The 22,353-nt window shown below is 38.2% G+C and overlaps 33 non-coding genes across 33 annotated transcripts; all 33 read left to right on the forward strand.

The window, feature by feature from the left end:
• Positions 1–211: 211 nt before the first annotated feature.
• TRNAF-GAA (transfer RNA phenylalanine (anticodon GAA)) lies at positions 212–284 on the forward strand. Its single transcript has one exon. It is a non-coding gene; the product is annotated as a tRNA-Phe (tRNA).
• A 600-nt stretch (positions 285–884) lies between these two features.
• TRNAF-GAA (transfer RNA phenylalanine (anticodon GAA)) lies at positions 885–957 on the forward strand. Its single transcript has one exon. It is a non-coding gene; the product is annotated as a tRNA-Phe (tRNA).
• A 600-nt stretch (positions 958–1,557) lies between these two features.
• TRNAF-GAA (transfer RNA phenylalanine (anticodon GAA)) lies at positions 1,558–1,630 on the forward strand. The gene has a single exon. It is a non-coding gene; the product is annotated as a tRNA-Phe (tRNA).
• A 600-nt stretch (positions 1,631–2,230) lies between these two features.
• On the forward strand, positions 2,231–2,303 carry TRNAF-GAA (transfer RNA phenylalanine (anticodon GAA)). Its single transcript has one exon. It is a non-coding gene; the product is annotated as a tRNA-Phe (tRNA).
• A 600-nt stretch (positions 2,304–2,903) lies between these two features.
• Positions 2,904–2,976, forward strand: TRNAF-GAA (transfer RNA phenylalanine (anticodon GAA)). Its single transcript has one exon. It is a non-coding gene; the product is annotated as a tRNA-Phe (tRNA).
• Positions 2,977–3,575: 599 nt separating this feature from the next.
• On the forward strand, positions 3,576–3,648 carry TRNAF-GAA (transfer RNA phenylalanine (anticodon GAA)). Its single transcript has one exon. It is a non-coding gene; the product is annotated as a tRNA-Phe (tRNA).
• Positions 3,649–4,248: 600 nt separating this feature from the next.
• TRNAF-GAA (transfer RNA phenylalanine (anticodon GAA)) lies at positions 4,249–4,321 on the forward strand. The gene has a single exon. It is a non-coding gene; the product is annotated as a tRNA-Phe (tRNA).
• A 599-nt stretch (positions 4,322–4,920) lies between these two features.
• TRNAF-GAA (transfer RNA phenylalanine (anticodon GAA)) lies at positions 4,921–4,993 on the forward strand. Its single transcript has one exon. It is a non-coding gene; the product is annotated as a tRNA-Phe (tRNA).
• Positions 4,994–5,593: 600 nt separating this feature from the next.
• TRNAF-GAA (transfer RNA phenylalanine (anticodon GAA)) lies at positions 5,594–5,666 on the forward strand. Its single transcript has one exon. It is a non-coding gene; the product is annotated as a tRNA-Phe (tRNA).
• Positions 5,667–6,265: 599 nt separating this feature from the next.
• Positions 6,266–6,338, forward strand: TRNAF-GAA (transfer RNA phenylalanine (anticodon GAA)). The gene has a single exon. It is a non-coding gene; the product is annotated as a tRNA-Phe (tRNA).
• A 600-nt stretch (positions 6,339–6,938) lies between these two features.
• TRNAF-GAA (transfer RNA phenylalanine (anticodon GAA)) lies at positions 6,939–7,011 on the forward strand. The gene has a single exon. It is a non-coding gene; the product is annotated as a tRNA-Phe (tRNA).
• A 599-nt stretch (positions 7,012–7,610) lies between these two features.
• On the forward strand, positions 7,611–7,683 carry TRNAF-GAA (transfer RNA phenylalanine (anticodon GAA)). Its single transcript has one exon. It is a non-coding gene; the product is annotated as a tRNA-Phe (tRNA).
• Positions 7,684–8,283: 600 nt separating this feature from the next.
• TRNAF-GAA (transfer RNA phenylalanine (anticodon GAA)) lies at positions 8,284–8,356 on the forward strand. The gene has a single exon. It is a non-coding gene; the product is annotated as a tRNA-Phe (tRNA).
• Positions 8,357–8,956: 600 nt separating this feature from the next.
• TRNAF-GAA (transfer RNA phenylalanine (anticodon GAA)) lies at positions 8,957–9,029 on the forward strand. The gene has a single exon. It is a non-coding gene; the product is annotated as a tRNA-Phe (tRNA).
• A 602-nt stretch (positions 9,030–9,631) lies between these two features.
• TRNAF-GAA (transfer RNA phenylalanine (anticodon GAA)) lies at positions 9,632–9,704 on the forward strand. The gene has a single exon. It is a non-coding gene; the product is annotated as a tRNA-Phe (tRNA).
• Positions 9,705–10,304: 600 nt separating this feature from the next.
• TRNAF-GAA (transfer RNA phenylalanine (anticodon GAA)) lies at positions 10,305–10,377 on the forward strand. The gene has a single exon. It is a non-coding gene; the product is annotated as a tRNA-Phe (tRNA).
• Positions 10,378–10,977: 600 nt separating this feature from the next.
• On the forward strand, positions 10,978–11,050 carry TRNAF-GAA (transfer RNA phenylalanine (anticodon GAA)). The gene has a single exon. It is a non-coding gene; the product is annotated as a tRNA-Phe (tRNA).
• Positions 11,051–11,652: 602 nt separating this feature from the next.
• Positions 11,653–11,725, forward strand: TRNAF-GAA (transfer RNA phenylalanine (anticodon GAA)). The gene has a single exon. It is a non-coding gene; the product is annotated as a tRNA-Phe (tRNA).
• A 600-nt stretch (positions 11,726–12,325) lies between these two features.
• Positions 12,326–12,398, forward strand: TRNAF-GAA (transfer RNA phenylalanine (anticodon GAA)). Its single transcript has one exon. It is a non-coding gene; the product is annotated as a tRNA-Phe (tRNA).
• Positions 12,399–12,998: 600 nt separating this feature from the next.
• On the forward strand, positions 12,999–13,071 carry TRNAF-GAA (transfer RNA phenylalanine (anticodon GAA)). The gene has a single exon. It is a non-coding gene; the product is annotated as a tRNA-Phe (tRNA).
• A 602-nt stretch (positions 13,072–13,673) lies between these two features.
• TRNAF-GAA (transfer RNA phenylalanine (anticodon GAA)) lies at positions 13,674–13,746 on the forward strand. The gene has a single exon. It is a non-coding gene; the product is annotated as a tRNA-Phe (tRNA).
• A 600-nt stretch (positions 13,747–14,346) lies between these two features.
• TRNAF-GAA (transfer RNA phenylalanine (anticodon GAA)) lies at positions 14,347–14,419 on the forward strand. The gene has a single exon. It is a non-coding gene; the product is annotated as a tRNA-Phe (tRNA).
• A 599-nt stretch (positions 14,420–15,018) lies between these two features.
• Positions 15,019–15,091, forward strand: TRNAF-GAA (transfer RNA phenylalanine (anticodon GAA)). Its single transcript has one exon. It is a non-coding gene; the product is annotated as a tRNA-Phe (tRNA).
• A 602-nt stretch (positions 15,092–15,693) lies between these two features.
• On the forward strand, positions 15,694–15,766 carry TRNAF-GAA (transfer RNA phenylalanine (anticodon GAA)). The gene has a single exon. It is a non-coding gene; the product is annotated as a tRNA-Phe (tRNA).
• A 600-nt stretch (positions 15,767–16,366) lies between these two features.
• TRNAF-GAA (transfer RNA phenylalanine (anticodon GAA)) lies at positions 16,367–16,439 on the forward strand. Its single transcript has one exon. It is a non-coding gene; the product is annotated as a tRNA-Phe (tRNA).
• Positions 16,440–17,041: 602 nt separating this feature from the next.
• Positions 17,042–17,114, forward strand: TRNAF-GAA (transfer RNA phenylalanine (anticodon GAA)). The gene has a single exon. It is a non-coding gene; the product is annotated as a tRNA-Phe (tRNA).
• Positions 17,115–17,714: 600 nt separating this feature from the next.
• TRNAF-GAA (transfer RNA phenylalanine (anticodon GAA)) lies at positions 17,715–17,787 on the forward strand. Its single transcript has one exon. It is a non-coding gene; the product is annotated as a tRNA-Phe (tRNA).
• A 600-nt stretch (positions 17,788–18,387) lies between these two features.
• TRNAF-GAA (transfer RNA phenylalanine (anticodon GAA)) lies at positions 18,388–18,460 on the forward strand. Its single transcript has one exon. It is a non-coding gene; the product is annotated as a tRNA-Phe (tRNA).
• A 600-nt stretch (positions 18,461–19,060) lies between these two features.
• TRNAF-GAA (transfer RNA phenylalanine (anticodon GAA)) lies at positions 19,061–19,133 on the forward strand. Its single transcript has one exon. It is a non-coding gene; the product is annotated as a tRNA-Phe (tRNA).
• A 602-nt stretch (positions 19,134–19,735) lies between these two features.
• TRNAF-GAA (transfer RNA phenylalanine (anticodon GAA)) lies at positions 19,736–19,808 on the forward strand. Its single transcript has one exon. It is a non-coding gene; the product is annotated as a tRNA-Phe (tRNA).
• Positions 19,809–20,408: 600 nt separating this feature from the next.
• On the forward strand, positions 20,409–20,481 carry TRNAF-GAA (transfer RNA phenylalanine (anticodon GAA)). The gene has a single exon. It is a non-coding gene; the product is annotated as a tRNA-Phe (tRNA).
• A 599-nt stretch (positions 20,482–21,080) lies between these two features.
• Positions 21,081–21,153, forward strand: TRNAF-GAA (transfer RNA phenylalanine (anticodon GAA)). Its single transcript has one exon. It is a non-coding gene; the product is annotated as a tRNA-Phe (tRNA).
• A 602-nt stretch (positions 21,154–21,755) lies between these two features.
• Positions 21,756–21,828, forward strand: TRNAF-GAA (transfer RNA phenylalanine (anticodon GAA)). The gene has a single exon. It is a non-coding gene; the product is annotated as a tRNA-Phe (tRNA).
• The last annotated feature ends 525 nt before the right edge of the window (positions 21,829–22,353 follow it).

Here is a 22,353-nt window from a genome sequence, read left to right on the forward strand (position 1 = left end):
TGCAGGAGGGCAAAAAATTCAAAAATGATTGTCAGGAAAGGTATTTGAACCCAAGTCTACAGGACACATGCAACCTGCATGGAGTGCCTCTGACCCTCTAACCACACCGACAACACACCACTGCTACTACGACTCCGAAAATATCATGAGTCTTTGCCTGCACAGGACACTTCTGCTGAAAAAAAAATCACACCAACTGTGATGCAATGTAGCCGAAATAGCTCAGTTGGGAGAGCGTTAGACTGAAGATCTAAAGGTCCCTGGTTCGATCCCGGGTTTTGGCATGATATCTTATTGTTAGAAAAAACTTAGTAAAATAAAGCCAAATTCAGACTACACCTGGAACTCGGCAAGATAAACTGATTCTCAATACAGAAACGTCCTGATTGAACCAGACAAAATAGAGACATGGATTTAACACAATACCTCTGGTCACATCAAATATTTCAAGACTGCAAGAAAAGAGGACATACAGTCAACTTAAAAGAGACAAACATTTCTTAATGAATATATATCAAAGAAAATATAGGACACATATAGAGTAGATAATTTACCTGAATAAAAGGTACTAGATTGGAGATTTATCTCATGGGAAGTCATAAATACAGCTGCATTTACCTGAATAAAAGGTACTAGATTGGAGGTTTGTCTTATGGGAACTCATAAATACAGCTGCAGGAGGGCAAAAAATTCAAAAATGATTGTCAGGAAAGGTATTTGAACCCAAGTCTACAGGACACATGCAACCTGCATGGAGTGCCTCTGACCCTGTAACCACACCGACAACACACCACTGCTACTACGACTCAGAAAATATCATGAGTCTTTGCCTGCACAGGACACTTGTGCTGAAAAAAAAATCACACAAACTATGATGCAATGTAGCCGAAATAGCTCAGTTGGGAGAGCGTTAGACTGAAGATCTAAAGGTCCCTGGTTCGATCCCGGGTTTCGGCATGATATCTTATTGTTAGAAAAAACTTAGTAAAATAAAGCCAAAGTCAGACTACACCCGGAAGTCGGCAAGATAAACTGATTCTCAATACAGAAACGTCCTGATTGAACCAGACAAAATAGAGACATGGATTTAACACAATACCTCTGGTCACATCAAATATTTCAAGACTGCAAGAAAAGAGGACATACAGTCAACTTAAAAGAGACAAACATTTCTTAATGAATATATATCAAAGAAAATATAGGACACATGTAGAGTAGATAATTTACCTGAATAAAAGGTACTAGATTGGAGATTTATCTCATGGGAAGTCACAAATACAGCTGCATTTACCTGAATAAAAGGTACTAGATTGGAGGTTTGTCTTATGGGAACTCATAAATACAGCTGCAGGAGGGCAAAAAATTCAAAAATGATAGTCAGGAAAGGTATTTGAACCCAAGTCTACAAGACACATGCAACCTGCATGGAGCGCCTTAGACCCTCTAACCACACCGACAACACACCACTGCTACTACGACTCCGAAAATATCATGAGTCTTTGCCTGCACAGGACACTTCTGCTGAAAAAAAAATCACACCAACTGTGATGCAATGTAGCCGAAATAGCTCAGTTGGGAGAGCGTTAGACTGAAGATCTAAAGGTCCCTGGTTCGATCCCGGGTTTCGGCATGATATCTTATTGTTAGAAAAAACTTAGTAAAATAAAGCCAAATTCAGACTACACCTGGAACTCGGCAAGATGAACTGATTCTCAATACAGAAACGTCCTGATTGAACCAGACAAAATAGAGACATGGATTTAACACAATACCTCTGGTCACATCAAATATTTCAAGACTGCAAGAAAAGAGGACATACAGTCAACTTAAAAGAGACAAACATTTCTTAATGAATATATATCAAAGAAAATATAGGACACATATAGAGTAGATAATTTACCTGAATAAAAGGTACTAGATTGGAGATTTATCTCATGGGAAGTCATAAATACAGCTGCATTTACCTGAATAAAAGGTACTAGATTGGAGGTTTGTCTTATGGGAACTCATAAATACAGCTGCAGGAGGGCAAAAAATTCAAAAATGATTGTCAGGAAAGGTATTTGAACCCAAGTCTACAGGACACATGCAACCTGCATGGAGTGCCTCTGACCCTCTAACCACACCGACAACACACCACTGCTACTACGACTCAGAAAATATCATGAGTCTTTGCCTGCACAGGACACTTGTGCTGAAAAAAAAATCACACAAACTATGATGCAATGTAGCCGAAATAGCTCAGTTGGGAGAGCGTTAAACTGAAGATCTAAAGGTCCCTGGTTCGATCCTGGGTTTCGGCATGATATCTTATTGTTAGAAAAAACTTAGTAAAATAAAGCCAAAGTCAGACTACACCCGGAAGTCGGCAAGATAAACTGATTCTCAATACAGAAACGTCCTGATTGAACCAGACAAAATAGAGACATGGATTTAACACAATACCTCTGGTCACATCAAATATTTCAAGACTGCAAGAAAAGAGGACATACAGTCAACTTAAAAGAGACAAACATTTCTTAATGAATATATATCAAAGAAAATATAGGACACATATAGAGTAGATAATTTACCTGATTAAAAGGTACTAGATTGGAGATTTATCTCATGGGAAGTCATAAATACAGCTGCATTTACCTGAATAAAAGGTACTAGATTGGAGGTTTGTCTTATGGAAACTCATAAATACAGCTGCAGGAGGGCAAAAAATTCAAAAATGATTGTCAGGAAAGGTATTTGAACCCAAGTCTACAAGACACATGCAACCTGCATGGAGCGCCTTAGACCCTCTAACCACACCGACAACACACCACTGCTACTACGACTCAGAAAATATCATGAGTCTTTGCCTGCACAGGACACTTGTGCTGAAAAAAAGATCACACAAACTATGATGCAATGTAGCCGAAATAGCTCAGTTGGGAGAGCGTTAGACTGAAGATCTAAAGGTCCCTGGTTCAATCCCGGGTTTCGGCATGATATCTTATTGTTAGAAAAAACTTAGTAAAATAAAGCCAAAGTCAGACTACACCCGGAAGTCGGCAAGATAAACTGATTCTCAATACAGAAACGTCCTGATTGAACCAGACAAAATAGAGACATGGATTTAACACAATACCTCTGGTCACATCAAATATTTCAAGACTGCAAGAGAAGAGGACATACAGTCAACTTAAAAGAGACAAACATTTCTTAATAAATATATATCAAAGAAAATATAGGACACATATAGAGTAGATAATTTACCTGAATAAAAGGTACTAGATTGGAGATTTATCTCATGGGAAGTCATAAATACAGCTGCATTTACCTGAATAAAAGGTACTAGATTGGAGGTTTGTCTTATGGGAACTCATAAATACAGCTGCAGGAGGGCAAAAAATTCAAACATAATTGTCAGGAAAGGTATTTGAACCCAAGTCTACAGGACACATGCAACCTGCATGGAGCGCCTTAGACCCTCTAACCACACCGACAACACACCACTGTTACTACAACTCAGAAAATATCATGAGTCTTTGCCTGCACAGGACACTTGTGCTGAAAAAAAATCACACAAACTGTGATGCAATGTAGCCGAAATAGCTCAGTTGGGAGAGCGTTAGACTGAAGATCTAAAGGTCCCTGGTTCGATCCCGGGTTTCGGCATGATATCTTATTGTTAGAAAAAACTTAGTAAAATAAAGCCAAATTCAGACTACACCTGGAACTCGGCAAGATAAACTGATTCTCAATACAGAAACGTCCTGATTGAACCAGACAAAATAGAGACATGGATTTAACACAATACCTCTGGTCACATCAAATATTTCAAGACTGCAAGAAAAGAGGACATACAGTCAACTTAAAAGAGACAAACATTTCTTAATGAATATATATCAAAGAAAATATAGGACACATATAGAGTAGATAATTTACCTGAATAAAAGGTACTAGATTGGAGATTTATCTCATGGGAAGTCATAAATACAGCTGCATTTACCTGAATAAAAGGTACTAGATTGGAGGTTTGTCTTATGGGAACTCATAAATACAGCTGCAGGAGGGCAAAAAATTCAAAAATGATTGTCAGGAAAGGTATTTGAACCCAAGTCTACAAGACACATGCAACCTGCATGGAGCGCCTTAGACCCTCTAACCACACCGACAACACACCACTGCTACTACGACTCAGAAAATATCATGAGTCTTTGCCTGCACAGGACACTTGTGCTGAAAAAAAAATCACACAAACTATGATGCAATGTAGCCGAAATAGCTCAGTTGGGAGAGCGTTAGACTGAAGATCTAAAGGTCCCTGGTTCGATCCCGGGTCTCGGCATGATATCTTATTGTTAGAAAAAACTTAGTAAAATAAAGCCAAAGTCAGACTACACCCGGAAGTCGGCAAGATAAACTGATTCTCAATACAGAAACGTCCTGATTGAACCAGACAAAATAGAGACATGGATTTAACACAATACCTCTGGTCACATCAAATATTTCAAGACTGCAAGAAAAGAGGACATACAGTCAACTTAAAAGAGACAAACATTTCTTAATAAATATATATCAAAGAAAATATAGGACACATATAGAGTAGATAATATACCTGAATAAAAGGTACTAGATTGGAGATTTATCTCATGGGAAGTCATAAATACAGCTGCATTTACCTGAATAAAAGGTACTAGATTGGAGGTTTGTCTTATGGGAACTCATAAATACAGCTGCAGGAGGGCAAAAAATTCAAAAATGATTGTCAGGAAAGGTATTTGAACCCAAGTCTACAGGACACATGCAACCTGCATGGAGCGCCTTAGACCCTCTAACCACACCGACAACACACCACTGTTACTACAACTCAGAAAATATCATGAGTCTTTGCCTGCACAGGACACTTGTGCTGAAAAAAAATCACACAAACTGTGATGCAATGTAGCCGAAATAGCTCAGTTGGGAGAGCGTTAGACTGAAGATCTAAAGGTCCCTGGTTCGATCCCGGGTTTCGGCATGATATCTTATTGTTAGAAAAAACTTAGTAAAATAAAGCCAAAGTCAGACTACACCTGGAACTCGGCAAGATAAACTGATTCTCAATACAGAAACGTCCTGATTGAACCAGACAAAATAGAGACATGGATTTAACACAATACCTCTGGTCACATCAAATATTTCAAGACTGCAAGAAAAGAGGACATACAGTCAACTTAAAAGAGACAAACATTTCTTAATGAATATATATCAAAGAAAATATAGGACACATATAGAGTAGATAATTTACCTGATTAAAAGGTACTAGATTGGAGATTTATCTCATGGGAAGTCATAAATACAGCTGCATTTACCTGAATAAAAGGTACTAGATTGGAGGTTTGTCTTATGGGAACTCATAAATACAGCTGCAGGAGGGCAAAAAATTCAAAAATGATTGTCAGGAAAGGTATTTGAACCCAAGTCTACAAGACACATGCAACCTGCATGGAGCGCCTTAGACCCTCTAACCACACCGACAACACACCACTGCTACTACGACTCAGAAAATATCATGAGTCTTTGCCTGCACAGGACACTTGTGCTGAAAAAAAGATCACACAAACTATGATGCAATGTAGCCGAAATAGCTCAGTTGGGAGAGCGTTAGACTGAAGATCTAAAGGTCCCTGGTTCAATCCCGGGTTTCGGCATGATATCTTATTGTTAGAAAAAACTTAGTAAAATAAAGCCAAAGTCAGACTACACCCGGAAGTCGGCAAGATAAACTGATTCTCAATACAGAAACGTCCTGATTGAACCAGACAAAATAGAGACATGGATTTAACACAATACCTCTGGTCACATCAAATATTTCAAGACTGCAAGAGAAGAGGACATACAGTCAACTTAAAAGAGACAAACATTTCTTAATAAATATATATCAAAGAAAATATAGGACACATATAGAGTAGATAATTTACCTGAATAAAAGGTACTAGATTGGAGATTTATCTCATGGGAAGTCATAAATACAGCTGCATTTACCTGAATAAAAGGTACTAGATTGGAGGTTTGTCTTATGGGAACTCATAAATACAGCTGCAGGAGGGCAAAAAATTCAAACATAATTGTCAGGAAAGGTATTTGAACCCAAGTCTACAGGACACATGCAACCTGCATGGAGCGCCTTAGACCCTCTAACCACACCGACAACACACCACTGTTACTACAACTCAGAAAATATCATGAGTCTTTGCCTGCACAGGACACTTGTGCTGAAAAAAAATCACACAAACTGTGATGCAATGTAGCCGAAATAGCTCAGTTGGGAGAGCGTTAGACTGAAGATCTAAAGGTCCCTGGTTCGATCCCGGGTTTCGGCATGATATCTTATTGTTAGAAAAAACTTAGTAAAATAAAGCCAAATTCAGACTACACCTGGAACTCGGCAAGATAAACTGATTCTCAATACAGAAACGTCCTGATTGAACCAGACAAAATAGAGACATGGATTTAACACAATACCTCTGGTCACATCAAATATTTCAAGACTGCAAGAAAAGAGGACATACAGTCAACTTAAAAGAGACAAACATTTCTTAATGAATATATATCAAAGAAAATATAGGACACATATAGAGTAGATAATTTACCTGAATAAAAGGTACTAGATTGGAGATTTATCTCATGGGAAGTCATAAATACAGCTGCATTTACCTGAATAAAAGGTACTAGATTGGAGGTTTGTCTTATGGGAACTCATAAATACAGCTGCAGGAGGGCAAAAAATTCAAAAATGATTGTCAGGAAAGGTATTTGAACCCAAGTCTACAAGACACATGCAACCTGCATGGAGCGCCTTAGACCCTCTAACCACACCGACAACACACCACTGCTACTACGACTCAGAAAATATCATGAGTCTTTGCCTGCACAGGACACTTGTGCTGAAAAAAAAATCACACAAACTATGATGCAATGTAGCCGAAATAGCTCAGTTGGGAGAGCGTTAGACTGAAGATCTAAAGGTCCCTGGTTCGATCCCGGGTCTCGGCATGATATCTTATTGTTAGAAAAAACTTAGTAAAATAAAGCCAAAGTCAGACTACACCCGGAAGTCGGCAAGATAAACTGATTCTCAATACAGAAACGTCCTGATTGAACCAGACAAAATAGAGACATGGATTTAACACAATACCTCTGGTCACATCAAATATTTCAAGACTGCAAGAAAAGAGGACATACAGTCAACTTAAAAGAGACAAACATTTCTTAATAAATATATATCAAAGAAAATATAGGACACATATAGAGTAGATAATATACCTGAATAAAAGGTACTAGATTGGAGATTTATCTCATGGGAAGTCATAAATACAGCTGCATTTACCTGAATAAAAGGTACTAGATTGGAGGTTTGTCTTATGGGAACTCATAAATACAGCTGCAGGAGGGCAAAAAATTCAAACATGATTGTCAGGAAAGGTATTTGAACCCAAGTCTACAGGACACATGCAACCTGCATGGAGCGCCTTAGACCCTCTAACCACACCGACAACACACCACTGTTACTACAACTCAGAAAATATCATGAGTCTTTGCCTGCACAGGACACTTGTGCTGAAAAAAAATCACACAAACTGTGATGCAATGTAGCCGAAATAGCTCAGTTGGGAGAGCGTTAGACTGAAGATCTAAAGGTCCCTGGTTCGATCCCGGGTTTCGGCATGATATCTTATTGTTAGAAAAAACTTAGTAAAATAAAGCCAAAGTCAGACTACACCTGGAACTCGGCAAGATAAACTGATTCTCAATACAGAAACGTCCTGATTGAACCAGACAAAATAGAGACATGGATTTAACACAATACCTCTGGTCACATCAAATATTTCAAGACTGCAAGAAAAGAGGACATACAGTCAACTTAAAAGAGACAAACATTTCTTAATGAATATATATCAAAGAAAATATAGGACACATATAGAGTAGATAATTTACCTGATTAAAAGGTACTAGATTGGAGATTTATCTCATGGGAAGTCATAAATACAGCTGCATTTACCTGAATAAAAGGTACTAGATTGGAGGTTTGTCTTATGGGAACTCATAAATACAGCTGCAGGAGGGCAAAAAATTCAAAAATGATTGTCAGGAAAGGTATTTGAACCCAAGTCTACAAGACACATGCAACCTGCATGGAGCGCCTTAGACCCTCTAACCACACCGACAACACACCACTGCTACTACGACTCAGAAAATATCATGAGTCTTTGCCTGCACAGGACACTTGTGCTGAAAAAAAAATCACACAAACTATGATGCAATGTAGCCGAAATAGCTCAGTTGGGAGAGCGTTAGACTGAAGATCTAAAGGTCCCTGGTTCGATACCGGGTTTCGGCATGATATCTTATTGTTAGAAAAAACTAAGTAAAATAAAGCCAAATTCAGACTACACCTGGAACTCGGCAAGATAAACTGATTCTCAATACAGAAACGTCCTGATTGAACCAGACAAAATAGAGACATGGATTTAACACAATACCTCTGGTCACATCAAATATTTCAAGACTGCAAGAAAAGAGGACATACAGTCAACTTAAAAGAGACAAACATTTCTTAATGAATATATATCAAAGAAAATATAGGACACATATAGAGTAGATAATTTACCTGATTAAAAGGTACTAGATTGGAGATTTATCTCATGGGAAGTCATAAATACAGCTGCATTTACCTGAATAAAAGGTACTAGATTGGAGGTTTGTCTTATGGGAACTCATAAATACAGCTGCAGGAGGGCAAAAAATTTAAAAATGATTGTCAGGAAAGGTATTTGAACTCAAGTCTACAAGACACATGCAACCTGCATGGAGCGCCTTAGACCCTCTAACCACACCGACAACACACCACTGCTACTACGACTCAGAAAATATCATGAGTCTTTGCCTGCACAGGACACTTGTGCTGAAAAAAAAATCACACAAACTCTGATGCAATGTAGCCGAAATAGCTCAGTTGGGAGAGCGTTAGACTGAAGATCTAAAGGTCCCTGGTTCGATCCCGGGTTTCGGCATGATATCTTATTGTTAGAAAAAACTTAGTAAAATAAAGCCAAAGTCAGACTACACCCGGAAGTCGGCAAGATAAACTGATTCTCAATACAGAAACGTCCTGATTGAACCAGACAAAATAGAGACATGGATTTAACACAATACCTCTGGTCACATCAAATATTTCAAGACTGCAAGAAAAGAGGACATACAGTCAACTTAAAAGAGACAAACATTTCTTAATGAATATATATCAAAGAAAATATAGGACACATATAGAGTAGATAATTTACCTGAATAAAAGGTACTAGATTGGAGATTTATCTCATGGGAAGTCATAAATACAGCTGCATTTACCTGAATAAAAGGTACTAGATTGGAGGTTTGTCTTATGGGAACTCATAAATACAGCTGCAGGAGGGCAAAAAATTCAAACATGATTGTCAGGAAAGGTATTTGAACCCAAGTCTACAGGACACATGCAACCTGCATGGAGTGCCTTAGACCCTCTAACCACACCGACAACACACCACTGCTACTACGACTCCGAAAATATCATGAGTCTTTGCCTGCACAGGACACTTGTGCTGAAAAAAAAAAATCACACAAACTGTGAAGCAATGTAGCCGAAATAGCTCAGTTGGGAGAGCGTTAGACTGAAGATCTAAAGGTCCCTGGTTTGATCCTGGGTTTTGGCATGATATCTTATTGTTAGAAAAAACTTAGTAAAATAAAGCCAAATTCAGACTACACCTGGAACTCGGCAAGATAAACTGATTCTCAATACAGAAACGTCCTGATTGAACCAGACAAAATAGAGACATGGATTTAACACAATACCTCTGGTCACATCAAATATTTCAAGACTGCAAGAAAAGAGGACATACAGTCAACTTAAAAGAGACAAACATTTCTTAATGAATATATATCAAAGAAAATATAGGACACATATAGAGTAGATAATTTACCTGATTAAAAGGTACTAGATTGGAGATTTATCTCATGGGAAGTCATAAATACAGCTGCATTTACCTGAATAAAAGGTACTAGATTGGAGGTTTGTCTTATGGGAACTCATAAATACAGCTGCAGGAGGGCAAAAAATTCAAAAATGATTGTCAGGAAAGGTATTTGAACCCAAGTCTACAAGACACATGCAACCTGCATGGAGCGCCTTAGACCCTCTAACCACACCGACAACACACCACTGCTACTACGACTCAGAAAATATCATGAGTCTTTGCCTGCACAGGACACTTGTGCTGAAAAAAAAATCACACAAACTATGATGCAATGTAGCCGAAATAGCTCAGTTGGGAGAGCGTTAGACTGAAGATCTAAAGGTCCCTGGTTCGATACCGGGTTTCGGCATGATATCTTATTGTTAGAAAAAACTAAGTAAAATAAAGCCAAATTCAGACTACACCTGGAACTCGGCAAGATAAACTGATTCTCAATACAGAAACGTCCTGATTGAACCAGACAAAATAGAGACATGGATTTAACACAATACCTCTGGTCACATCAAATATTTCAAGACTGCAAGAAAAGAGGACATACAGTCAACTTAAAAGAGACAAACATTTCTTAATGAATATATATCAAAGAAAATATAGGACACATATAGAGTAGATAATTTACCTGATTAAAAGGTACTAGATTGGAGATTTATCTCATGGGAAGTCATAAATACAGCTGCATTTACCTGAATAAAAGGTACTAGATTGGAGGTTTGTCTTATGGGAACTCATAAATACAGCTGCAGGAGGGCAAAAAATTTAAAAATGATTGTCAGGAAAGGTATTTGAACTCAAGTCTACAAGACACATGCAACCTGCATGGAGCGCCTTAGACCCTCTAACCACACCGACAACACACCACTGCTACTACGACTCAGAAAATATCATGAGTCTTTGCCTGCACAGGACACTTGTGCTGAAAAAAAAATCACACAAACTCTGATGCAATGTAGCCGAAATAGCTCAGTTGGGAGAGCGTTAGACTGAAGATCTAAAGGTCCCTGGTTCGATCCCGGGTTTCGGCATGATATCTTATTGTTAGAAAAAACTTAGTAAAATAAAGCCAAAGTCAGACTACACCCGGAAGTCGGCAAGATAAACTGATTCTCAATACAGAAACGTCCTGATTGAACCAGACAAAATAGAGACATGGATTTAACACAATACCTCTGGTCACATCAAATATTTCAAGACTGCAAGAAAAGAGGACATACAGTCAACTTAAAAGAGACAAACATTTCTTAATGAATATATATCAAAGAAAATATAGGACACATATAGAGTAGATAATTTACCTGAATAAAAGGTACTAGATTGGAGATTTATCTCATGGGAAGTCATAAATACAGCTGCATTTACCTGAATAAAAGGTACTAGATTGGAGGTTTGTCTTATGGGAACTCATAAATACAGCTGCAGGAGGGCAAAAAATTCAAACATGATTGTCAGGAAAGGTATTTGAACCCAAGTCTACAGGACACATGCAACCTGCATGGAGTGCCTTAGACCCTCTAACCACACCGACAACACACCACTGCTACTACGACTCCGAAAATATCATGAGTCTTTGCCTGCACAGGACACTTGTGCTGAAAAAAAAAAATCACACAAACTGTGAAGCAATGTAGCCGAAATAGCTCAGTTGGGAGAGCGTTAGACTGAAGATCTAAAGGTCCCTGGTTTGATCCTGGGTTTTGGCATGATATCTTATTGTTAGAAAAAACTTAGTAAAATAAAGCCAAATTCAGACTACACCTGGAACTCGGCAAGATAAACTGATTCTCAATACAGAAACGTCCTGATTGAACCAGACAAAATAGAGACATGGATTTAACACAATACCTCTGGTCACATCAAATATTTCAAGACTGCAAGAAAAGAGGACATACAGTCAACTTAAAAGAGACAAACATTTCTTAATGAATATATATCAAAGAAAATATAGGACACATATAGAGTAGATAATTTACCTGATTAAAAGGTACTAGATTGGAGATTTATCTCATGGGAAGTCATAAATACAGCTGCATTTACCTGAATAAAAGGTACTAGATTGGAGGTTTGTCTTATGGGAACTCATAAATACAGCTGCAGGAGGGCAAAAAATTCAAAAATGATTGTCAGGAAAGGTATTTGAACCCAAGTCTACAAGACACATGCAACCTGCATGGAGCGCCTTAGACCCTCTAACCACACCGACAACACACCACTGCCACTACGACTCAGAAAATATCATGAGTCTTTGCCTGCACAGGACACTTGTGCTGAAAAAAAAATCACACAAACTATGATGCAACGTAGCCGAAATAGCTCAGTTGGGAGAGCGTTAGACTGAAGATCTAAAGGTCCCTGGTTCGATCCCGGGTTTCGGCATGATATCTTATTGTTAGAAAAAACTTAGTAAAATAAAGCCAAAGTCAGACTACACCCGGAAGTCGGCAAGATAAACTGATTCTCAATACAGAAACGTCCTGATTGAACCAGACAAAATAGAGACATGGATTTAACACAATACCTCTGGTCACATCAAATATTTCAAGACTGCAAGAAAAGAGGACATACAGTCAACTTAAAAGAGACAAACATTTCTTAATGAATAAATATCAAAGAAAATATAGGACACATATAGAGTAGATAATTTACCTGAATAAAAGGTACTAGATTGGAGATTTATCTCATGGGAAGTCATAAATACAGCTGCATTTACCTGAATAAAAGGTACTAGATTGGAGGTTTGTCTTATGGGAACTCATAAATACAGCTGCAGGAGGGCAAAAAATTCAAACATGATTGTCAGGAAAGGTATTTGAACCCAAGTCTACAGGACACATGCAACCTGCATGGAGCGCCTTAGACCCTCTAACCACACCGACAACACACCACTGCTACTACGACTCAGAAAATATCATGAGTCTTTGCCTGCACAGGACACTTGTGCTGAAAAAAAAATCACACAAACTCTGATGCAATGTAGCCGAAATAGCTCAGTTGGGAGAGCGTTAGACTGAAGATCTAAAGGTCCCTGGTTCGATCCCGGGTTTCGGCATGATATCTTATTGTTAGAAAAAACTTAGTAAAATAAAGCCAAAGTCAGACTACACCCGGAAGTCGGCAAGATAAACTGATTCTCAATACAGAAACGTCCTGATTGAACCAGACAAAATAGAGACATGGATTTAACACAATACCTCTGGTCACATCAAATATTTCAAGACTGCAAGAAAAGAGGACATACAGTCAACTTAAAAGAGACAAACATTTCTTAATGAATATATATCAAAGAAAATATAGGACACATATAGAGTAGATAATTTACCTGAATAAAAGGTACTAGATTGGAGATTTATCTCATGGGAAGTCATAAATACAGCTGCATTTACCTGAATAAAAGGTACTAGATTGGAGGTTTGTCTTATGGGAACTCATAAATACAGCTGCAGGAGGGCAAAAAATTCAAACATGATTGTCAGGAAAGGTATTTGAACCCAAGTCCACAGGACACATGCAACCTGCATGGAGTGCCTTAGACCCTCTAACCACACCGACAACACACCACTGCTACTACGACTCCGAAAATATCATGAGTCTTTGCCTGCACAGGACACTTGTGCTGAAAAAAAAAAATCACACAAACTGTGATGCAATGTAGCCGAAATAGCTCAGTTGGGAGAGCGTTAGACTGAAGATCTAAAGGTCCCTGGTTTGATCCTGGGTTTTGGCATGATATCTTATTGTTAGAAAAAACTTAGTAAAATAAAGCCAAATTCAGACTACACCTGGAACTCGGCAAGATAAACTGATTCTCAATACAGAAACGTCCTGATTGAACCAGACAAAATAGAGACATGGATTTAACACAATACCTCTGGTCACATCAAATATTTCAAGACTGCAAGAAAAGAGGACATACAGTCAACTTAAAAGAGACAAACATTTCTTAATGAATATATATCAAAGAAAATATAGGACACATATAGAGTAGATAATTTACCTGATTAAAAGGTACTAGATTGGAGATTTATCTCATGGGAAGTCATAAATACAGCTGCATTTACCTGAATAAAAGGTACTAGATTGGAGGTTTGTCTTATGGGAACTCATAAATACAGCTGCAGGAGGGCAAAAAATTCAAAAATGATTGTCTGGAAAGGTATTTGAACCCAAGTCTACAAGACACATGCAACCTGCATGGAGCGCCTTAGACCCTCTAACCACACCGACAACACAACACTGCCACTACGACTCAGAAAATATCATGAGTCTTTGCCTGCACAGGACACTTGTGCTGAAAAAAAAATCACACAAACTATGATGCAATGTAGCCGAAATAGCTCAGTTGGGAGAGCGTTAGACTGAAGATCTAAAGGTCCCTGGTTCGATCCCGGGTTTCGGCATGATATCTTATTGTTAGAAAAAACTTAGTAAAATAAAGCCAAAGTCAGACTACACCCGGAAGTCGGCAAGATAAACTGATTCTCAATACAGAAACGTCCTGATTGAACCAGACAAAATAGAGACATGGATTTAACACAATACCTCTGGTCACATCAAATATTTCAAGACTGCAAGAAAAGAGGACATACAGTCAACTTAAAAGAGACAAACATTTCTTAATGAATATATATCGAAGAAAATATAGGACACATATAGAGTAGATAATTTACCTGAATAAAAGGTACTAGATTGGAGATTTATCTCATGGGAAGTCATAAATACAGCTGCATTTACCTGAATAAAAGGTACTAGATTGGAGGTTTGTCTTATGGGAACTCATAAATACAGCTGCAGGAGGGCAAAAAATTCAAACATGATTGTCAGGAAAGGTATTTGAACCCAAGTCTACAGGACACATGCAACCTGCATGGAGCACCTTAGACCCTCTAACCACACCGACAACACACCACTGCTACTACAACTCAGAAAATATCATGAGTCTTTGCCTGCACAGGACACTTGTGCTGAAAAAAAATCACACAAACTGTGATGCAATGTAGCCGAAATAGCTCAGTTGGGAGAGCGTTAGACTGAAGATCTAAAGGTCCCTGGTTCGATCCCGGGTTTCGGCATGATATCTTATTGTTAGAAAAAACTTAGTAAAATAAAGCCAAATTCAGACTACACCTGGAACTCGGCAAGATAAACTGATTCTCAATACAGAAACGTCCTGATTGAACCAGACAAAATAGAGACATGGATTTAACACAATACCTCTGGTCACATCAAATATTTCAAGACTGCAAGAAAAGAGGACATACAGTCAACTTAAAAGAGACAAACATTTCTTAATGAATATATATCAAAGAAAATATAGGACACATATAGAGTAGATAATTTACCTGAATAAAAGGTACTAGATTGGAGATTTATCTCATGGGAAGTCATAAATACAGCTGCATTTACCTGAATAAAAGGTACTAGATTGGAGGTTTGTCTTATGGGAACTCATAAATACAGCTGCAGGAGGGCAAAAAATTCAAAAATGATTGTCAGGAAAGGTATTTGAACCCAAGTCTACAGGACACATGCAACCTGCATGGAGTGCCTTAGACCCTCTAACCACACCGACAACACACCACTGCTACTACGACTCAGAAAATATCATGAGTCTTTGCCTGCACAGGACACTTGTGCTGAAAAAAAAAAATCACACAAACTGTGATGCAATGTAGCCGAAATAGCTCAGTTGGGAGAGCGTTAGACTGAAGATCTAAAGGTCCCTGGTTCGATCCCGGGTTTCGGCATGATATCTTATTGTTAGAAAAAACTTAGTAAAATAAAGCCAAAGTCAGACTACACCTGGAACTCGGCAAGATAAACTGATTCTCAATACAGAAACGTCCTGATTGAACCAGATAAAATAGAGACATGGATTTAACACAATACCTCTGGTCACATCAAATATTTCAAGACTGCAAGAAAAGAGGACATACAGTCAACTTAAAAGAGACAAACATTTCTTAATGAATATATATCAAAGAAAATATAGGACACATATAGAGTAGATAATTTACCTGAATAAAAGGTACTAGATTGGAGATTTATCTCATGGGAAGTCATAAATACAGCTGCATTTACCTGAATAAAAGGTACTAGATTGGAGGTTTGTCTTATGGGAACTCATAAATACAGCTGCAGGAGGGCAAAAAATTCAAACATGATTGTCAGGAAAGGTATTTGAACCCAAGTCTACAGGACACATGCAACCTGCATGGAGCGCCTTAGACCCTCTAACCACACCGACAACACACCACTGCTACTACGACTCAGAAAATATCATGAGTCTTTGCCTGCACAGGACACTTGTGCTGAAAAAAAAATCACACAAACTCTGATGCAATGTAGCCGAAATAGCTCAGTTGGGAGAGCGTTAGACTGAAGATCTAAAGGTCCCTGGTTCGATCCCGGGTTTCGGCATGATATCTTATTGTTAGAAAAAACTTAGTAAAATAAAGCCAAAGTCAGACTACACCCGGAAGTCGGCAAGATAAACTGATTCTCAATACAGAAACGTCCTGATTGAACCAGAAAAAATAGAGACATGGATTTAACACAATACCTCTGGTCACATCAAATATTTCAAGACTGCAAGAAAAGAGGACATACAGTCAACTTAAAAGAGACAAACATTTCTTAATGAATATATATCAAAGAAAATATAGGACACATATAGAGTAGATAATTTACCTGAATAAAAGGTACTAGATTGGAGATTTATCTCATGGGAAGTCATAAATACAGCTGCATTTACCTGAATAAAAGGTACTAGATTGGAGGTTTGTCTTATGGGAACTCATAAATACAGCTGCAGGAGGGCAAAAAATTCAAACATGATTGTCAGGAAAGGTATTTGAACCCAAGTCTACAGGACACATGCAACCTGCATGGAGTGCCTTAGACCCTCTAACCACACCGACAACACACCACTGCTACTACGACTCCGAAAATATCATGAGTCTTTGCCTGCACAGGACACTTGTGCTGAAAAAAAAAAATCACACAAACTGTGATGCAATGTAGCCGAAATAGCTCAGTTGGGAGAGCGTTAGACTGAAGATCTAAAGGTCCCTGGTTTGATCCTGGGTTTTGGCATGATATCTTATTGTTAGAAAAAACTTAGTAAAATAAAGCCAAATTCAGACTACACCTGGAACTCGGCAAGATAAACTGATTCTCAATACAGAAACGTCCTGATTGAACCAGACAAAATAGAGACATGGATTTAACACAATACCTCTGGTCACATCAAATATTTCAAGACTGCAAGAAAAGAGGACATACAGTCAACTTAAAAGAGACAAACATTTCTTAATGAATATATATCAAAGAAAATATAGGACACATATAGAGTAGATAATTTACCTGATTAAAAGGTACTAGATTGGAGATTTATCTCATGGGAAGTCATAAATACAGCTGCATTTACCTGAATAAAAGGTACTAGATTGGAGGTTTGTCTTATGGGAACTCATAAATACAGCTGCAGGAGGGCAAAAAATTCAAAAATGATTGTCAGGAAAGGTATTTGAACCCAAGTCTACAAGACACATGCAACCTGCATGGAGCGCCTTAGACCCTCTAACCACACCGACAACACACCACTGCCACTACGACTCAGAAAATATCATGAGTCTTTGCCTGCACAGGACACTTGTGCTGAAAAAAAAATCACACAAACTATGATGCAATGTAGCCGAAATAGCTCAGTTGGGAGAGCGTTAGACTGAAGATCTAAAGGTCCCTGGTTCGATCCCGGGTTTCGGCATGATATCTTATTGTTAGAAAAAACTTAGTAAAATAAAGCCAAAGTCAGACTACACCCGGAAGTCGGCAAGATAAACTGATTCTCAATACAGAAACGTCCTGATTGAACCAGACAAAATAGAGACATGGATTTAACACAATACCTCTGGTCACATCAAATATTTCAAGACTGCAAGAAAAGAGGACATACAGTCAACTTAAAAGAGACAAACATTTCTTAATGAATATATATCAAAGAAAATATAGGACACATGTAGAGTAGATAATTTACCTGAATAAAAGGTACTAGATTGGAGATTTATCTCATGGGAAGTCATAAATACAGCTGCATTTACCTGAATAAAAGGTACTAGATTGGAGGTTTGTCTTATGGGAACTCATAAATACAGCTGCAGGAGGGCAAAAAATTCAAAAATGATAGTCAGGAAAGGTATTTGAACCCAAGTCTACAAGACACATGCAACTTGCATGGAGCGCCTTAGACCCTCTAACCACACCAACAACACACCACTGCTACTACGACTCCGAAAATATCATGAGTCTTTGCCTGCACAGGACACTTCTGCTGAAAAAAAAATCACACCAACTGTGATGCAATGTAGCCGAAATAGCTCAGTTGGGAGAGCGTTAGACTGAAGATCTAAAGGTCCCTGGTTCGATCCCGGGTTTCGGCATGATATCTTATTGTTAGAAAAAACTTAGTAAAATAAAGCCAAATTCAGACTACACCTGGAACTCGGCAAGATAAACTGATTCTCAATACAGAAACGTCCTGATTGAACCAGACAAAATAGAGACATGGATTTAACACAATACCTCTGGTCAAATCAAATATTTCAAGACTGCAAGAAAAGAGGACATACAGTCAACTTAAAAGAGACAAACATTTCTTAATGAATATATATCAAAGAAAATATAGGACACATGTAGAGTAGATAATTTACCTGAATAAAAGGTACTAGATTGGAGATTTATCTCATGGGAAGTCATAAATACAGCTGCATTTACCTGAATAAAAGGTACTAGATTGGAGGTTTGTCTTATGGGAACTCATAAATACAGCTGCAGGAGGGCAAAAAATTCAAAAATGATTGTCAGGAAAGGTATTTGAACCCAAGTCTACAGGACACATGCAACCTGCATGGAGCGCCTTAGACCCTCTAACCACACCGACAACACACCACTGCTACTACGACTCCGAAAATATCATGAGTCTTTGCCTGCACAGGACACTTCTGCTGAAAAAAAAATCACACCAACTGTGATGTAATGTAGCCGAAATAGCTCAGTTGGGAGAGCGTTAAACTGAAGATCTAAAGGTCCCTGGTTCGATCCCGGGTTTCGGCATGATATCTTATTGTTAGAAAAAACTTAGTAAAATAAAGCCAAATTCAGACTACACCTGGAACTCGGCAAGATAAACTGATTCTCAATACAGAGACGTCCTGATTGAACCAGACAAAATAGAGACATGGATTTTACACAATACCTCTGGTCACATCAAATATTTCAAGACTGCAAGAAAAGAGGACATACAGTCAACTTAAAAGAGACAAACATTTCTTAATGAATATATATCAAAGAAAATATAGGACACATATAGAGTAGATAATTTACCTGAATAAAAGGTACTAGATTGGAGATTTATCTCATGGGAAGTCATAAATACAGCTGCATTTACCTGAATAAAAGGTACTAGATTGGAGGTTTGTCTTATGGGAACTCATAAATACAGCTGCAGGAGGGCAAAAAATTCAAACATGATTGTCAGGAAAGGTATTTGAACCCAAGTCCACAGGACACATGCAACCTGCATGGAGTGCCTTAGACCCTCTAACCACACCGACAACACACCACTGCTACTACGACTCCGAAAATATCATGAGTCTTTGCCTGCACAGGACACTTGTGCTGAAAAAAAAAAATCACACAAACTGTGATGCAATGTAGCCGAAATAGCTCAGTTGGGAGAGCGTTAGACTGAAGATCTAAAGGTCCCTGGTTTGATCCTGGGTTTTGGCATGATATCTTATTGTTAGAAAAAACTTAGTAAAATAAAGCCAAATTCAGACTACACCTGGAACTCGGCAAGATAAACTGATTCTCAATACAGAAACGTCCTGATTGAACCAGACAAAATAGAGACATGGATTTAACACAATACCTCTGGTCACATCAAATATTTCAAGACTGCAAGAAAAGAGGACATACAGTCAACTTAAAAGAGACAAACATTTCTTAATGAATATATATCAAAGAAAATATAGGACACATATAGAGTAGATAATTTACCTGATTAAAAGGTACTAGATTGGAGATTTATCTCATGGGAAGTCATAAATACAGCTGCATTTACCTGAATAAAAGGTACTAGATTGGAGGTTTGTCTTATGGGAACTCATAAATACAGCTGCAGGAGGGCAAAAAATTCAAAAATGATTGTCTGGAAAGGTATTTGAACCCAAGTCTACAAGACACATGCAACCTGCATGGAGCGCCTTAGACCCTCTAACCACACCGACAACACAACACTGCCACTACGACTCAGAAAATATCATGAGTCTTTGCCTGCACAGGACACTTGTGCTGAAAAAAAAATCACACAAACTATGATGCAATGTAGCCGAAATAGCTCAGTTGGGAGAGCGTTAGACTGAAGATCTAAAGGTCCCTGGTTCGATCCCGGGTTTCGGCATGATATCTTATTGTTAGAAAAAACTTAGTAAAATAAAGCCAAAGTCAGACTACACCCGGAAGTCGGCAAGATAAACTGATTCTCAATACAGAAACGTCCTGATTGAACCAGACAAAATAGAGACATGGATTTAACACAATACCTCTGGTCACATCAAATATTTCAAGACTGCAAGAAAAGAGGACATACAGTCAACTTAAAAGAGACAAACATTTCTTAATGAATATATATCGAAGAAAATATAGGACACATATAGAGTAGATAATTTACCTGAATAAAAGGTACTAGATTGGAGATTTATCTCATGGGAAGTCATAAATACAGCTGCATTTACCTGAATAAAAGGTACTAGATTGGAGGTTTGTCTTATGGGAACTCATAAATACAGCTGCAGGAGGGCAAAAAATTCAAACATGATTGTCAGGAAAGGTATTTGAACCCAAGTCTACAGGACACATGCAACCTGCATGGAGCACCTTAGACCCTCTAACCACACCGACAACACACCACTGCTACTACAACTCAGAAAATATCATGAGTCTTTGCCTGCACAGGACACTTGTGCTGAAAAAAAATCACACAAACTGTGATGCAATGTAGCCGAAATAGCTCAGTTGGGAGAGCGTTAGACTGAAGATCTAAAGGTCCCTGGTTCGATCCCGGGTTTCGGCATGATATCTTATTGTTAGAAAAAACTTAGTAAAATAAAGCCAAATTCAGACTACACCTGGAACTCGGCAAGATAAACTGATTCTCAATACAGAAACGTCCTGATTGAACCAGACAAAATAGAGACATGGATTTAACACAATACCTCTGGTCACATCAAATATTTCAAGACTGCAAGAAAAGAGGACATACAGTCAACTTAAAAGAGACAAACATTTCTTAATGAATATATATCAAAGAAAATATAGGACACATATAGAGTAGATAATTTACCTGAATAAAAGGTACTAGATTGGAGATTTATCTCATGGGAAGTCATAAATACAGCTGCATTTACCTGAATAAAAGGTACTAGATTGGAGGTTTGTCTTATGGGAACTCATAAATACAGCTGCAGGAGGGCAAAAAATTCAAAAATGATTGTCAGGAAAGGTATTTGAACCCAAGTCTACAGGACACATGCAACCTGCATGGAGTGCCTTAGACCCTCTAACCACACCGACAACACACCACTGCTACTACGACTCAGAAAATATCATGAGTCTTTGCCTGCACAGGACACTTGTGCTGAAAAAAAAAAATCACACAAACTGTGATGCAATGTAGCCGAAATAGCTCAGTTGGGAGAGCGTTAGACTGAAGATCTAAAGGTCCCTGGTTCGATCCCGGGTTTCGGCATGATATCTTATTGTTAGAAAAAACTTAGTAAAATAAAGCCAAAGTCAGACTACACCTGGAACTCGGCAAGATAAACTGATTCTCAATACAGAAACGTCCTGATTGAACCAGATAAAATAGAGACATGGATTTAACACAATACCTCTGGTCACATCAAATATTTCAAGACTGCAAGAAAAGAGGACATACAGTCAACTTAAAAGAGACAAACATTTCTTAATGAATATATATCAAAGAAAATATAGGACACATATAGAGTAGATAATTTACCTGAATAAAAGGTACTAGATTGGAGATTTATCTCATGGGAAGTCATAAATACAGCTGCATTTACCTGAATAAAAGGTACTAGATTGGAGGTTTGTCTTATGGGAACTCATAAATACAGCTGCAGGAGGGCAAAAAATTCAAACATGATTGTCAGGAAAGGTATTTGAACCCAAGTCTACAGGACACATGCAACCTGCATGGAGCGCCTTAGACCCTCTAACCACACCGACAACACACCACTGCTACTACGACTCA

This window comes from Hyperolius riggenbachi, chromosome 6, assembly GCF_040937935.1.
Source record: "Hyperolius riggenbachi isolate aHypRig1 chromosome 6, aHypRig1.pri, whole genome shotgun sequence".
NCBI lineage: Eukaryota > Metazoa > Chordata > Amphibia > Anura > Hyperoliidae > Hyperolius > Hyperolius riggenbachi.